Raw genomic sequence first — 11,962 nt, forward strand, 5'->3', positions numbered from 1 at the left:
CTTTACAAATCTTTATGTCATCTTATAGATGCTGCTACTACGTGCTATTCGAAAATGCTCCAAATATCTACTCTACTATATGAATCCGTTTCACTACTCATAGTTATTTGGATTAGTGTTAAAGCTTGCATCGACGTAACCCTTTACGGCGAACTCTTTAACCACCTCCATAATCGAGAAAAATTCCTTAGTCCATTTGTTACTAAGGATAAATTTTGACCGCTGCTAGTGATTCAATCATGGATCACTCTCTGTACCTCCCAACAGACTTTGAGTCAAGGCACTCATCCGGTGCGGTACACAGTATGGCATACTTTAGATTCTACGGCTAAGGCATAGAAGACGACCTTCGTCTATTCTCTTTATTCTGCCGTGGTCGGGTTTTGAGTCTTACTCAAATTCACACCTTACAACGCAACCAAGAACTTCTTCTTTGCTGATCTACTTTGAACTCCTTCAAAAACTTGTGAAGGCATGCATCTTGTTGAAACTTCCATTAAGCGCTTTCGATCTATCTCCATAGATCTTTGATGCTCAACGTTCAAGTAGCTCAATCCAGGTATTCCTTTGAAAAACCCTTTCAAACAACCTTGTATGCTTTACAGAAATTCTACATTACTTCTGATCCACAATATGTCAACCACATATACCTATCAGAAATTCTATAGTGCTCCCACTCACTTCTTTGGAAATACAAGTTTCTCATAAACCTTGTACAAACCCAAAATCTTTGATCATCTCATCAAAGTGTATATTCCAACTCCGAGATTCTTGCACCAGTCCATTGAAGGATCGCTGGAGCTTGCATACTTGTTAGTATCTTTAGGATCGACAAAACCTCCTGGTTGTATCACATACAATGTTTGCTCAAGGAAATCGTCGAGGAAACAATGTTTTGACATCGTATGTGCAATATTTCATAAATAATGCATCAACAACTAACATAATTCTAACGGACTTTTAGCATCGCTACGAGTGAGAAAGTCTCATCATAGTCAACTGTTTGATCTTGTCGGAAACATCTTTGCGACAAGTCGAGCTTTTCTCAATAGTGACTTATCACCATCATCGTCTGTCTTCCTTTTAAAGATCCATCTTTACTCAATAGTCCTATGACCATCAAGTAGTTCTTCCAAAGTCCACACTTTGTTTTCACACATGGATCCTCTCTCGGATTTCATGGCTTCCAGCCATTTGTCGGAATCTGGACCCACCATCGCTTTCTTCATAACTCGTAGGTTCACTGTTGCTCAACAACATGACCTCCAAGACAGGGTTACCGTACTACTCTGCAGCAGTACGCGACCTTGTCGACCTACGAGGTTTGTAGTAACTTGATTCGAAGCTCAATGATCACCATCATCAGCTTCCACTTCAATTGGTGTAGGCGCCACAGGAACAATTTCCTGCGCCCTGCTACACACAGGTTGAAGTGATGGTTCAATAACCTCATCAAGTTCTACTACCCTCCCACTCAATTCTTTCGAGAGAAACCTTTCCTCGAGAAAGGATTCGTTTCTAGAAACAAACAATTTGCTTTCGGATCTGAGATAGGAGATGTACCCAACTGTTTTGGATACCCTATGAAGAAGCATTTATCCGCTTTGGGTTCGAGCTTATCAGACTGAAACTTTTTCACATAAGTGTCGAAGCCCCAAACTTTCAAGAAACGACAGTTTAAATTTCTCTAAACCTCAGTCTATACTGTGTCATCTCAACGGAAATACGCGGTGCCCTATTTAAAGTGAGTGCGGTTGTCTCTAATGCACAACCCATAAACGATAGTGGTAATTCGATAAGAGACATCATAGTATGCACCATACCAAATAGTGCGTGGCTATGACATTCAGACACATCATCACACTATGATGTTCTAGGTGGCATGAACTGTGAAACAATTTCCACATTGTCTTAACTGCGTACCAAAACTCGTAACTCAGATATTCATTTCTATGATCATATCGTAGACAATTTATCCTCTTGTTACGACGAACTTCACTCTGAAACGGATTTGAACTTTTCAACATTTCAGACTTGTGATTCATTAAGTAAATACTCCTGTATCTACTCAAATCGTCAGTGAAGTAAGAACATAATGATATCCACTGCGTGCCTCAGTACCCATTGGACTGCATACATCAAAATGTATCACTTCCAACAAGTTACTATCTTATTTCATCTCAATGAAAACAAGGCCTTGCTCATGTGGTATGGTTTGCATGTCACTAGTGATTCGAAATCAGGTGAGTACAAAGATCCATCAGCATGGAGCCTCTTCATGCAATTTATACTAACATGACTCAAGCGGCAGTGCCACAAGTAAGTGGTACTATCATCATTAACTCGTATCTTTTGGCACTAATATCATGAACATGTGTAACACTACGATCGAGATTCAATAAACCATTGAAGGTGATTATTCAAGCAAATAGAGTAACCATTATTCTCTTTAAATGAATAATCGTATGGCAATAAACACGATCCAATCATGTTCATGCTTAACGCAAGCACCAAATAACGATTATTTAGGTTTAACACCAATCCCGATGGTAGAGGGAGCGTGCGACGTTTGATCATATCAACCTTGGAAATACTTCCAACACGTATCGTCACCTCGCCTTTAGCTAGTCTCCATTTATGCCGTAGCTTTCATTTCGTGTTACTAATCACTTAGCAACCGAACCGGTATCCAATACCCTTATGCTACTAGGAGTACTAGTAAAGTACACATCAACATCATGTATATCAAATATACTTCTTTCGACTTTTGCCAGCCCACTTATCTACCAAGTATCTAGAGTTGCTCCGCTTTAGTGACTGTTCCCCTCATTACAGAAGCACTTAGTCTCGGGTTTGGGTTTAATCTTGGGTCTCTTCATTAGCGCAGCAACTGTTTTTCCGTTTCACGAAGTATCCCTTCTAGACCTCGCCTTTCTTGAAACTTAGTGGTTTTACTAACCATCAACTATTGATGATCCTTCTTGATTTCTACTTTCGCAGTGTCAAACATCGCGAATCGCTCAAGGATCATTGTATCTATCCTTGATATGTTATAGTTCATCACGAAGCTCTCACAGCTTGGTGGCAGTGACTTTGGAGAACCATCATTATTTCATCTGGAAGATTAACTCCCACTTGATTCAAGTGATTGTCGTACTCAGACAATCTGAGCACACGCTCAACGATTGAGCCTTTCTCCTTTACCTTGTGGACAAAGAATCTTGTCGGAGGTCTTGTACCTCTTAACAAGGGCACAAGCATGAAATCACAATTTCATCTCTTTAGAACATCACTTATGTTCCGCGACGTTTCAAAACGTTTTCGGCGCCTTGCTTCTAAGCCATTAAGTATTTTGTACTGAACTATCGTGTAGTCATCAGAAACGTATATGTCGGATGTTCACAACATCCACAGATGACGCTCGAGGTGCAGCACACTGAGTGGTGCATTAAGGACATAAGCCTTGTGCGCAGCAACGAGGACAATCCTCGGTTTTACAGACTTAGTCTGCAAAGTTTGCTACTATCAATTTTCAACTAAATTTTCTCTAGGAACATATAAAAACAGTAGAGCTATAGCGCAAGCTACATCGTGATTCGCAAAGACCATTAGACTATGTTCATGATAATTAGTTCAATTAATCATATTACTTAAGAACTGCCACTAAAAAAGTACATCTCTCTAGTCATCTGAGTGGTACATGATCCAAAGCCACTATCTCAAGTCCGATCATCACGTGAGTCGAGAATAGTTTCAGTGGTAAGCATCTCTATGCTAATCATATCAACTATATGATTCATGCTCGACCTTTCGGTCTCATGTGTTCCGAGGCCATGTCTGCACATGCTAGGCTCGTCAAGCTTAACCCGAGTGTTCCGCGTGCGCAACTGTTTTGCACCCGTTGTATGTGAACGTTGAGTCTATCACACCCGATCATCACGTGGTGTCTCGAAACGACGAACTGTAGCAACGGTGCACAGTCGGGGAGAACACAATTTCGTCTTGAAATTTTAGTGAGAGATCACCTCATAATGCTACCATCGTTCTAAGCAAAATAAGGTGCATAAAAGGATTAACATCACATGCAATTCATAAGTGACATGATATGGCCATCATCATGCGCTTCTTGATCTCCATCACCAAAGCACCGGCACGATCTTCTTGTCACCGGCGTCACACCATGATCTCCATCATCATGATTTCCATCAACGTGTCGCCATCGGGGTTGTCGTGCTACTCATGCTATTACTACTAAAGCTACATCCTAGCAAAATAGTAAACGCATCTGCAAGCACAAACGTTAGTATAAAGACAACCCTATGGCTCCTGCCGGTTGCCGTACCATCGACGTGCAAGTCGATATTTCTATTACAACATGATCATCTCATACATCCAATATATCACATCACATCATTGGCCATATCACATCACAAGCATACCCTGCAAAAACAAGTTAGACGTCCTCTAATTTTGTTGTTGCATGTTTTACGTGGTGACCAAGGGTATCTAGTAGGATCGCATCTTACGCAAACACCACAACGGAGATATATGAGTTGCTATTTAACCTCATCAAGGACCTCCTCGATCAAATCCGATTCAACTAAAGTTGGAGAAACCGTCACTTGCGAGTCATCTTTGAGCAAAGGGGGTTACTCGTAACGATGAAACCAGTCTCTCGTAAGCGTACGAGTAATGTCGGTCCAAGCCGCTTCAATCCAACAATACCGCGGAATCAAGAAAAGACTAAGGGGGGCAGCAAAACGCACATCACCGCCCACAAAAACTTTTGTGTTCTACTCGAGAAGACATCTACGCATGAACCTAGCTCTGATGCCACTGTTGGGGAACGTCGCATGGGAAACAAAAATTTTCCTACGCGCACGAAGACCTATCACGGTGATGTCCATCTACGAGAGGGGATGAGTGATCTACGTACCCTTGTAGATCGTACAGCAGAAGCGTTGGTGAACGCGGTTGATGTAGTGGAACGTCCTCACGTCCCTCGATCCGCCCCGCGAACAATCCCGCGATCAGTCCCACGATCTAGTACCGAACAGACGGCACCTCCGCGTTCAGCACACGTACAGCTCGACGATGATCTCGGCCTTCTTGATCCAGCAAGAGAGACGGAGAGGTAGAAGAGTTCTCCGGCAGCGTGACGGCGCTCCGGAGGTTGGTGATGACCTTGTCTCAGCAGGGCTCCGCCCGAGCTCCGCAGAAACGCGATCTAGAGGAAAAACCGTGGAGGTATGTGGTCGGGCTGCCGTGGAAAAGTCGTCTCAAATCAGCCCTAAAACCTCCGTATATATAGGTGGGAGGGAGGGGACCTTGCCTTGGGGCTCAAGGGGCCCCAAGGGGGTCGGCCGAGTCCAAGGGGGAGGACTCTCCCCCCCCAAACCGAGTTGGACTAGGTTTGGTGGGAGGGAGTCCCCCTTCCTTCCCACCTCCTCCTTTTTTCCTTTCCTCTTTGATTTTCTTTCCTATGCGCATTGGCCTCTCTTGGGCTGTCTCACCAGCCCACTAAGGGCTGGTGTGGCACCCCAAACACCCATGGGCTTCCCCGGGGTGGGTGGCCCCCCCCGGTGAACTCCCGGAACCCATTCGTCATTCCCGGTACATTCCCGGTAACTCCGAAAACCTTCCGGTAATCAAATGAGGTCATCCTATATATCAATCTTCGTTTCCGGACCATTCCGGAAACCCTTGTGACGTCCGTGATCTCATCTGGGACTCCGAACAACATTCGTTAACCAACCATATAACTCAAATACTCATAAAACAACGTCGAACCTTAAGTGTGCAGACCCTGCGGGTTCGAGAACTATGTAGACATGACCCGAGAGACTCCTCGGTCAATATCCAATAGCGGGACCTGGATGCCCATATTGGATCCTACATATTCTATGAAGATCTTATCGTTTGAACCTCAGTGCCAAGGATTCACATAATCCCGTATGTCATTCCCTTTGTCCTTCGGTATGTTACTTGCCCGAGATTCGATCGTCAGTATCCGCATACCTATTTCAATCTCATTTACCGGCAAGTCTCTTTACTCGTTCCGTAATACAAGATCCCGCAACTTACACTAAGTCACATTGCTTGCAAGGCTTGTGGGTGATGTTGTATTACCGAGTGGGCCCCGAGATACCTCTCCGTCACACGGAGTGACAAATCCCAGTCTTGATCCATACTAACTCAACGAACACCTTCGGAGATACCTGTAGAGCATCTTTATAGTCACCCAGTTACGTTGCGACGTTTGATACACACAAAGCATTCCTCCGGTGTCCGTGAGTTATATGATCTCATGGTCATAGGAACAAATACTTGACACGCAGAAAACAGTAGCAACAAAATGACACGATCAACATGCTACGTCTATTAGTTTGGGTCTAGTCCATCACATGATTCTCCTAATGATGTGATCCCGTTATCAAGTGACAACACTTGCCTATGGCCAGGAAACCTTGACCATCTTTGATCAACGAGCTAGTCAACTAGAGGCTTACTAGGGACAGTGTTTTGTCTATGTATCCACACAAGTATTGTGTTTCCAATCAATACAATTATAGCATGGATAATAAATGATTATCATGAACTAAGAAATATAATAATAACTAATTTATTATTGCCTCTAGGGCATATTTCCAACACCTACCTGCCATACTTATGGCCAAACTAACGTCCGGTCTAGTGCACAACATTGCATACATGATAGAACCTATGGCTGAAGCATAGGGGACGGAGCGCATATGCTCTCTATCCTCATCAGTTGCTGGGCACTGAGTCTTACTCAATCTCGTACCTTGTAAAACTGGCAAGAACCCCTTCTTGGACTGTTCCATTTTGAACCTCTTCAAAACTTTATCAAGGTACGTGCTTTGTGAAAGTCCTATCAGGCGTTTTGATCTATCCCTATAGATCTTAATGCCTAGAATGTAAGCAGCTTCTCCTAGGTCCTTCATAGAGAAACTTTTATTCAAGTAATCCTTTATGCTCTCCAAAAACTCTACGTTGTTTCCAATCAGCAATATGTCATCCACATATAATATTAGAAACGCCACAGAGCTCCCACTCACTTTCTTGTAAATACAAGATTCTCCAACCACTTGTATAAACCCAAATCCTTTGATCACCTCATCAAAGCGTTTGTTCCAACTCCGAGATGCTTGCACCAGTCCATAAATGGATCGCTGGAGCTTGCACACCTTGTTAGCATTCTTAGGATCGACAAAACCTTCGGGTTGCATCATATACAATTCTTCCTTAAGGAAACCGTTAAGGAACGCCGTTTTGACATCCATCTACCAGATTTCATAATCGAAAAATGCAGCTATTGCTAACATGATTCCGACGGACTTAAGCATCGCTACGGGTGAGAATGTCTCATCGTAGTCAACTCCTTGAACTTGTGAAAAACCCTTTGCCACAAGTCAAGCTTTATAAACGGTCACATTGCCGTCAGCGTCCGTCTTCCTCTTATAGATCCATTTGTTCTGAATAGCCTTGCGGCCCTCAGGCAGTACCTCCAAAGTCCACACTTTGTTCTCATACATGGATCCTATCTCGGACTTCATGACTTCTAGCCATTTGTTGGAATCTGGGCCCACCATTGCTTCTTCATAATTTGCAGGTTCATTGTTGTCCAACAACATGATTGATAAGACGGGATTACCGTACCACTCTGGAGCAGCACGTGGTCTCGTCGACCTGCGTGGTTTGACAGAAACTTGAACCGGAGTTTCATGATCATCATCATTAACTTCCTCCTCAACCGGCGTCGCAACGACAGAGGTTTCCCCTTGCCCTGCGCCACCATCCAGAGGGATGAGAGGTTCGACAACCTCATCAAGTTCTATCTTCCTCCCACTCAATTCTCTTGAGAGAAACTCCTTCTCGAGAAAAGCTCCGTTTTTAGCAACAAACACTTTGCCCTCGGATTTGAGATAGAAGGTGTACCCAACTGTCTCTTTTGGGTAACCTATGAAGATGCACCTTTCCGCTTTGGGTTCCAGCTTTTCAGGCTGAAGCTTTTTGACATAAGCATCACATCCCCAAACTTTAAGAAACGACAACTTTGGTCTTTTGCCATACCACAGTTCGTATGGTGTCGTCTCAACGGATTTTGATGGTGCCCTATTTAAAGTGAATGCAACTGTTTCTAATGTATAACCCCAAAACGATAACGGCAAATCGGTAAGAGACTTCATAGATCGCACCATCTCTAATAAAGTACGATTACGACGTTCGGACACACCATTACGTTGTGGTGTTCCAGGCGGTGTCAACTGTGAAACAATTCCACATTGTCTTAAGTGAGCACCAAACTCGAAACTCAGATATTCACCCCCACGATGAGACCGTAGGAACTTGATCTTCTTGTTACGATGATTTTCAACTTCACTCTGAAATTGTTTGAACTTTTCAAATGTTTCAGACTTGTGCTTCATTAAGTAGACATAACCATATCTACTCAAATCGTGAGTGAAGGTGAGAAAATAACGATATCCGCCGCGTGCCTCTACGCTCATCGGGACCACACACATCGGTATGTATGATTTCCAACAAGTCACTTGCACGCTCCATTGTTCCGGAGAACGGAGTTTTAGTCATCTTGCCCATGAGGCATGGTTCGCACGTATCAAGTGAATCAAAGTCAAGTGACTCCAAAAGTCCATCGGCATGGAGTTTCTTCATGCGCTTTACACCAATATGACCTAAACGGCAGTGCCACAAAAATATGGCGCTATCATTGTTAACTCTAACTCTTTTGGTCTCAATGTTATGTAGGTGTGTATCGCTATCAAGATTCAACATGAACAATCCTCTCACATTGGGTGCATGACCATAAAAGATATTACTCGTAGAAATAGAACAACCATTATTCTCTGACTTAAAAGAGTAACCGTCTCGCAATAAACAAGATCCACATATAATGTTCATGCTCAACGCAGGCACTAAATAACAATGATTTAAGTTCATAACTAATCCTGATGGTAACTGAAGTGAAACTGTGCCGACGGCGATTGCATCAACCTTGGGACCATTTCCTACGCGCATCGTCACTTCATCTTTCGCCAGCCTTCGTCTATTCCGCAGTTCCTGTTTCGAGTTGCAAATATGAGCAACAGAACCGGTATCGAATACCCAGGCACTACTATGAGATCCGGTTAAGTACACATCAATAACATGTATATCAAATATACCTGATTTTTCTTTGGCCGCCTTCTTATCTGCCAGATACTTGGGGCAATTGCGCTTCCAGTGACCCATACCCTTGCAATAGTAACACTCTGTTTCAGGCTTAGGTCCAGCTTTGGGTTTCTTCGTCGGATTGGAAACAGGCTTGCCGCTCTTCTTTGAATTACCCTTCTTGCCTTTGCCGTTTCTCTTGAAACTAGTGGTCTTATTCACCATCAACACTTGATGCTCTTTACGGAGTTCAGACTCTGCGACTTTCAGCATCACAAACAACTCGCCGGGAGACTTGTTCATCCCTTGCATGTTGTAGTTCAACACAAATCCTTTATAGCTTGGCGGCAGTGATTGAAGGATTCTGTCAGTGATAGCCTCTTGCGGGAGTTCAATCCCCAGCTCAGCTAGACCGTTTGAGTACCCAGACATTTTGAGCACATGTTCACTGACAGACGAGTTCTCCTCCATCTTGCAAGCATAGAATTTATCGGAGGTCTCATACCTCTCGATCCGGGCGTTCTTCTGAAAGATAAACTTCAACTCCTGGAACATCTCAAATGCTCCATGACGCTCAAAGCGACGTTGAAGTCCCGGTTCTAAGCCATACAAGACTGCACATTGAACTACTGAGTAGTCCTCCTTACGCGCTAACCAAGCGTTCTTAACATCTTGATCAGCCGTAGCGGGTGGTTCATCTCCTAGCGCAGCATTTAAGGACATAATACTTCTTCCCAGCTTGTAAGATTAGCTTAAGATTACGAGCCCAGTCTACAAAGTTGCTTCCATCATCTTTCAACTTAGCTTTCTCTAGGAACGTATTAAAATTCAGGGTGACTGTCGCGTGAGCCATGATCTACAACACAAATATATTCAAAGTGGACTTAGACTATGTTCCATATAATTAGAGTTTAACTTAATCAAATTATTCGCTAAACTCCGACTCAAAAAGTACATCTCTCTAGTCATTTGAGTGGTTCATGATCCACTTACACTAGCTCAAGTCCGATCATCACGTGAGTTGAGTATAGTTTCAGTGGTAAGCATCCCTATGCTAATCATATCATCTATATGATTCATGATCGACCTTTCGGTCTCATGTGTTCCGAGGCCATGTCTGCACATGCTAGGCTCGTCAAGCTTAACCCGAGTGTTCCGCGTGCGCAACTGTTTTGCACCCGTTGTATGTGAACGTTGAGTCTATCACACCCGATCATCACGTGGTGTCTTGAAACGACGAACTGTAGCAACGGTGCACAGTAGGGGAGAACACAATTTCGTCTTGAAATTTTAGTGAGAGATCACCTCATAATGCTACCGTCGTTCTCAGCAAAATAAGGTGCATAAAAGGATTAACATCACATGCAATTCATAAGTGACATGATATGGCCATCATCACGTGCTTCTTGATCTCCATCACCAAAGCACCGGCACGATCTTCTTGTCACCGGCGCCACACCATGATCTCCATCAACGTGTCGCCATCGGGGTTGTCGTGCTACTCATGCTATTACTACTAAAGCTACATCCTAGCAAAATAGTAAACGCATCTGCAAGCACAAACATTAGTATAAAGACAACCCTATGGCTCCTGCCGGTTGCCGTACCATCGACGTGCAAGTCGATATTTTCTATTACAACATGATCATATCATACATCCAATATATCACATCACATCGTTGGCCATATCACATCACAAGCATACCCTGCAAAAACAAGTTAGACGTCCTCTAATTTTGTTGTTGCATGTTTTACGTGGTGACCATGGGTATCTAGTAGGATCGCATCTTACTTACGCAAACACCACAACGGAGATATCTGAGTTGCTATTTAACCTCATCCAAGGACCTCCTCGGTCAAATCCGGTTCAACTAAAGTTGGAGTAACCTTGCCAGTCATCTTTGAGGAACGGGGTTACTCATAGCGATGAAACCAGTCTCTCGTAAGCGTACGAGTAATGTCGGTCCAAGCCGCTTCAATCCAACAATACCACGGAATCAAGAAAAGACTAAGGAGGGCAGCAAAACGCACATCACCGCCCATAGAAACTTTTGTGTTCTACTCGAGAAGACATCTACGCATGAACCTAGCTCTGATACCAGTGTTGGGGAACGTCGCATGGGAAACAAAAATTTTCCTACGCGCACGAAAACCTATCATGGTGATGTCCATCTACGAGAGGGGATGAGTGATCTACGTACCCTTGTAGACCGTATAGCAGAAGCGTTAGTGAACGCGGTTGATGTAGTGGAACGTCCTCACGTCCCTCGATCCGCCCCGCGAAAAATCCCGCGATCAGTCCCACGATCTAGTACCGAACGGACGGCACCTCCGCGTTCAGCACACATACAGCTCGACGATGATCTCGGCCTTCTTGATCCAGCAAGAGAGACGGAGAGGTAGAAGAGTTCTCCGGCAGCGTGACGACGCTCCACAGGTTGGCGATGACCTTGTCTCAGCAGGGCTCTGCCCGAGCTCCGCAGAAACGCGATCTAGAGGAAAAACAGTGGAGGTATGTGGTCGGGCTGCCGTGGAAAAGTCGTCTCAAATCAGCCCGAAAACCTCCGTATATATAGGTGGGAGAGAGGGGACCTTGCCTTGGGGCTCAAGGAGCCCCAAGGGGGTCGGCCGAGCCAAAGGGGGGAAGGATTCCCCCCCAAACCAAGTCCTACTTGGTTTGGTGGGTGGAGTCCTTCTTTCCTTTCCCACCTCCTCTTTTTTTTCTTTTCTCTTTGATTTTTCTTCCAATGCGCATAGGGCCCTTTTGGGC

The sequence above is a fragment of the Hordeum vulgare genome, chromosome 7H, assembly GCF_904849725.1.
Source record: "Hordeum vulgare subsp. vulgare chromosome 7H, MorexV3_pseudomolecules_assembly, whole genome shotgun sequence".
Lineage (NCBI taxonomy): Eukaryota > Viridiplantae > Streptophyta > Magnoliopsida > Poales > Poaceae > Hordeum > Hordeum vulgare.